At 37.9% G+C, this 6,000-nt stretch overlaps 1 protein-coding gene across 2 annotated transcripts in view; it reads right to left on the reverse strand.

Moving 5' to 3' along the window:
* Window positions 1-5,994, reverse strand: part of CCDC146 (coiled-coil domain containing 146) — a 68,911-nt gene extending 62,917 nt beyond the window's left edge. For both annotated transcript variants that reach the window (XM_017745941.1, XM_008642554.2), the window contains exon 1: window positions 5,888-5,994. The gene's annotated coding sequence lies outside the window, so the exon portion shown is untranslated. The remainder of the gene's footprint in view (window positions 1-5,887) is intronic.
* Between the last annotated feature and the right edge of the window lie 6 nt (window positions 5,995-6,000).

Genomic DNA, 6,000 nt, shown 5'->3' on the forward strand with positions numbered 1-6,000 from the left:
TTGGAAAAGATAATTTTGCTACACTTATATTTGAGAAAATCTCCTATTCATGGCTGTTATTTAGGAATAGAAATCTCTAAGATACTTGCATTAGAAAAAGTTAGACTAAGGACATTTAGTAATTACTTCTCATCAAGATGAGACTTCATGCCATAAAGTTTCTATAATTTCATGTAACTTTGTGTTTACTACCTTGGTCCAGCACTTGAGAATTTTGTTCCCATGTTCATCAGAACTCCCAGAGGTGTATGAAAATGCCAATGTGGATGAGGGAAATGGGAGGTGGAATACAAGGGGGAACAATGCTCCTGATACCATGGTAAGACAGCAGTGTCCATCAGGTTGGTCCTCATCATTGTATCAAATGTGAATTAACATCTGACAAATCCATCTTCTGGCATAATAGCATCTTAAGAGTTTTGCATATCCAAAGAGTTTTAAAATACCAACCTTTTGCATGAAGAAGCATGAAAGATGACAAAAACATTTCAGGAAAAAGATATAAGAGACATGGGATGATCAAACAGAGGCAATAAGCATATTATAGAGGTAAGAGAAGGGAAGAGGGACTTGTGAGGCACACAGAAACCTTGCCATGACATGGTGAGATAAGGGAAGGCATAGAGCATTTATAGAGCAAAGCACAGTGCAAAGCGGAGATGGAGCTCGGATGGAGGAATTCAAGAACTCCTTCACAAGTTCACTGAAGTTGTCTGTAGATGACAGGAATGGACAGATCAGTATCACAGCATTTTTGTGCAAAATTTTGGGAGAGAGATCATCAACTTCTGCAAATGTTCACCTGACACCAGAATTAGCTATTATGCAGAAGACATGTTCTGCTATGGAACCATATCATTATAAAACCCATATCAGCTGCCAAAGATGCAGAATCCTCTTCAAATTAGGCAGTCTTGACATCATTCAGCCTTTCACATAACATATGGGAGACCTTTCCCTTTTTTTAAAAGAGAACATCTTATTATAAATCAAGGACAACCAAAACTGAAACTGTAATAAAATTAAGAAGAAATTTTGAGAGTATTTCAAGAATATATACCAGATCTCTCCAATGAAACAGCCAGAGAAATTTGGCATTCCACAGCCAGAAAGCTGACAGTTAAGAAAAATATAATCTCTTTTTATAATTGTGGTAGAAAAATGGATACAAAAATGCTGCCTTGTTTGTATTCACCTTTTGAAAAGTCACTTGTCTATAAAGGTATTGAAAGTTAAACTGGCAAGTTTATTACTTTCTTCAGTGCTGCTTGGAATTCCTTCAGGAACATTTTGACTTTTAGAGAGATTTCAGTGTCTGTATTTGCTTATGGAAAGAAAAAGCAATTTCATGATCCCTCCTGGAGGAGTCAAAACATTGTGAAATAACTGTAAATATCATAGAGGCCAAGAAATAAGCTCTGAATTACTGTACATAAACATGTATACACATTTATAAATAGCAAGCAATTTTTCATCTGTAAAGAACTGCTGAATATTTTAGCATATGCATTTTATGCTTATGGCTACTGTAGTTTTATTTGCTCCTCTCAACTTACTGAAACAATTTAGACAGAGGAAAAAGCACTGTGGCAGAACCTCTAAGTAGAACAATGCCAAAATGCGAGAGTTTCATGGGTGTAGGCATTATTTGTTGATACTTGTATGTGAAACACACAGTTGACATCAGCCAAAAATATACTTCCTCCCCGTAGAATAGTACAAAAGAGTCCTTAACAAGACTCCAGTTTGCTGGGCAGGGAGAGACCAAAAAAAAATCTGAATCTGAAAAGTTTATATTATGTTAAGACACAACTATAGAAATCTGAGACAGAGAAAAACCATTAGGCAGCCTCAGCTGGTGTGACAAGCCCTTGTCTCCATGCGATTTTAAGAGGGGGCAGACTGTAACAAAACATATGTATGTTTATGGAACATTGAAATAGGTTTAGCATTCTTCCATTACCTACTATGTTACTAAATATATAATTCAGCTTATATAAAATTCTATCGATAAACCTAAACAAAGTGGCAATTTTGTGTCTGCAGTATCTGGTAAATAAACTCTCTAATTGAAATAGTACTGAAAGGTGGCATGATTTCTAACTTCACGGAATAGCCCAACAAGTATGGATGTTTTCAAACTGTAAAACTGCAAATAATATCACAGCCTTGATCCAAGACACAGAATTGCAGAGAACAGGAATTACAAGGCTGTTTTGGAACCCGGGTGAAATCAGGCTGAGAATTCTCTTGTGAACAGTTTCAGGGCAGCAACAATAATAAAAGTCTGAACTCAGATTCCCCAAACTAATTTCAGCATCTTTACTTCTGTCTGTCTCTAGCAAACAGCAATGTTGATACACAAATCAGTGCAGAATCCAGGTAGGTGACACTTAGCTGCACTGACTCTTTTCAGAGTGACAGATGCAAAAAGTAGTAAAATTTTATTCTTAGCATAAAGAGATGCAGCTCCATGTATAAAGATGCATCAACTATCTCTGCACACTTCCAGCCTACACTGGATGCCTGGGGAGGGACAGAAGTACCCACCAGTCATGGTGCGGTGATGCTTCCCTGAACCCATCCCCTTTCTCCTTGAACTCATACAAAACTTTCAGTATTGATAAAATCCAGGGGAATGGAGATTTTCATTTTACCTGTGCATGACATGAGTAACCAGTGCTTCTTGTTGCTTTTGAATCTGGCTCCTTGATATCACCTACTTCTTTTACTGGATAATCACAACTTTTCTATGCCACTAGGTTTATTCCTAATGTTGAATCTTCATTTGACAATCCTTTCTCTAGGCTGAAGCAGCCAATCTACCTGCTGTCACTGGCATGAAAGCCCTTCTCTGCCTTCCACTGTCCTTATCATCCTTTTCCAAAACTTTTTCAGTTCTACCATATCCTCTTCAAAGAGAGAGGATGAGACCTACAGACAATATTAATAGCAGGAGCTCCATAGATTTATTTGATCACACAGTGATCCTCTTTCCACCTCCTAAAGTTTTATTTTCTTAGGCTTTTTCCCTTATGTTAAAGAAGCAGACCTTGTGTTTTAACTGGGCAGAGCCTGTGCTTCAGCATGAAGGGATGTGTCTTTAAACAACAAGATCATGCCAACATTAAATGATAATTAAATTTAAAACTACATCATGTACAATAGGACATTATAATACACATGTGAATCAGAATAAATTGTTTGATTAGACTGTACAATCTCACTACTTTGGGGAAATGAGAGCACACCACACACCTGAACTGCTCAACAATCTCTGTCATAATTTCCACTGTTTTCCCTTGTTTTCAAGTCTCTGCTATTTGGGATAGAATCACCCTGAGCCACACACAGGCTTTTTCTGCTGGATTTCTAATTAGATATGGCTGAGATAAGGAGAATTTGAATGGTAAGATTTGCCACTTCCTATTTCACATGGTTTCCATGAGGAACTTAATTTCCTCAGAAAATTTCTGGTAGCGTGACAAACAAAAAATCCCTGAAATCCAAACCATTGTGTGCTTTGCAATGCTAAAGTACAGAGGAGAAAGCAAACAAAACATAATTTGCCTACCCACTGAACCCTTGATACACCTTGAGAATTAAGAAGATTCAAGGAAGCATTTCAGAAATACACCACTAAAATAACCAAAATACAAATAAAGGTGGCCCTATTTTCTAAGAAGTGAAGTCACATTATTTCTTCGCTACAATTATAGCAAATGGGTAAAATTAACCCTACCCACGCAGACTAAGTTTATAACCTGTGGGTACCTGCAGCAGTTTGTGATTGTTTGTGATAAATTCCAAATACAAAAGTTAGAAAAATGTATTCCTTCTACAGCCTCTCCTGTAAATATTTTTTATTTAATTCCTCTTTCCTTGAAATCTCTCTCTCACCTTAGCCTAAAAGTATTTCTGATAATACTTTGGCTTAAAATCTATTTTATATCACTTTGTAAGTTCTAGGGTTTTTTTACCTTTTGCATTAAATACTGAATATTCTTTGGCATACAACACCACCAATATCTGGTAAAATGGCAAATAAGCATTGTAGTTCACTAAGAAATCATGCAGCTATCAAAAGTGGAGCTCTAATTAAATTTTCACTTATAAATTTGATATACCTTTCTATTCCTGCAAATGACAAGCCAGAAAGCAAAAGAAGAAAACAAACAAACAAACAAATCAATATTCTTTCACTGTTGGAGTCTGCTACATGCTATACCAGCTGATCCAAACAAGAGCATGAAAGTTAAACAGAATCAATATAGCAAAAATATAGACAACGTAAGTAAAACATTAAACACATGAGGTTTCATATGTATGGAGAAAGAACTTCTTCCTAGCAATTACTTTTTATCTGTTTTGTACGGTATCTTTAACAATGTGAGTATGCTTAGAGTGTATCTAATGAGAAAACGCAACAGCAACAATGAAGTATAAACAAAACTGAGGCTTAAGCATCTTGGAATGGTTTCTGGAACTAACTTCTCGACTATGCAAAACCCGACAATATTAAAGGTGATGCAGAGCACAGTTTACTGTGGATTGTGGGCACTGATAAACTTCTGCCTACATGAGGAGCATCAGGTACCAAGATCCTGAAGGAAAAGGGGGCTGTGGGAAAGCAGCACTGTCGTTTTAAAGGAGGTGGTAGTCAAGGATAAGAAACAGCAGCACTGACTCAGGGAGAAAGGGGGGCAGCAGTGAGCCCCACCTTACCAGAGACCGGATTCCCTTGGAACAGTGGGATCACGGAGTTATTTGCTGAACTGGCTGTCATCTAGTGGAGTCATAGCACATTGCAACACACTCGTTATACATCTGTAACTTTCCCTGACAAACAATTTGACATCCAAACTTGGTATTGGTCTCAAGGGTGAGAATTTTGTAGGTTTTTTTCCCCAAATCAACTATTTCTGAAGACTTGAAAAAAATAACTTGCAGCCTCCATAATGTTCCAAGATATTTCTTGATACTTTTTTGACTTTCTAGAATTCTATTTTTCTATACTAGATTATCACAAACCAGGCTAGCCCTTTTTGTGTTTCACCTAAGGATTTTTTGAGACTGAGTAATGTAAACCAATGAAATAATTTAACTTAAAGGGCTTTATTGGTGTATATTAAACTTCCCACAGTGAAAATTACCAAAGGACCAAAAAACTAGTACAATCTTTTTTCCTCTTGGACACTGAGATGTCATTTCGGATTCATAAATAGTCAAAGTCAGACAGAAATGGAAACAGGGCTAATGAGATGAAAAATGTTTGATGACTAAGTATCATGCTTGCATGGTTATTTATAAAAAAGAAACACATGGAGTGCAAAAGTGAGACAGTAATTAAGTAACAGGCCCAGATTTCATTATTTCTTGTGTTGCAATGTCGCTAAGACAATGTGGCTTTCTGTGCATGTTTCTCTCTCAGTACTGACAGTAAACTACAACTATGACAAGAACTCAGCCCCTGACTGAACATCATCTATTGCCCACACGCCCCACCCCCTTTTTTAAAATTGTTATACAATGATAATGTGGGCTATGAAGTCCAGAAAAGTCTTTTAAACTGAATTAAGTGGTTCCCCGCTTGTTTGTAAACCCTGTAAGGACAATTGTCTCATGGTGTACTTGTGCAGAGCTCAGAAAAATATTTATTTGGTTGGCTTTAGAACTGCTAAAAAGGAGTACAACACATAGCATATTGACCAAAACTTACTGACAGAGAGCAATTCGGGTGCTTTGCACTATCATTTAAAAAACCCAACAACAAAAAACTGGTTTTCCAACACGTCTACCAAACTGCTTCTACACCAGCTGACCGAGGACATTGCAACACACGCAGACTCGCCGTAGGCTTAAGTGCAACGCAGGCTGCCCCGGGTACCTCGTCTCCTCACCCGCGACACGGCACCGCCCTGGGCCCCGGCGGGGTTGCACTCCCGGCCCTCAGGGACTCTTCAAACAGGGCTGTGGCGGCGCCGCTGGACTCGCTTCCTG

The sequence above is a fragment of the Corvus brachyrhynchos genome, unplaced genomic scaffold (assembly GCF_000691975.1).
Source record: "Corvus brachyrhynchos isolate BGI_N302 unplaced genomic scaffold, ASM69197v1 scaffold239, whole genome shotgun sequence".
Lineage (NCBI taxonomy): Eukaryota > Metazoa > Chordata > Aves > Passeriformes > Corvidae > Corvus > Corvus brachyrhynchos.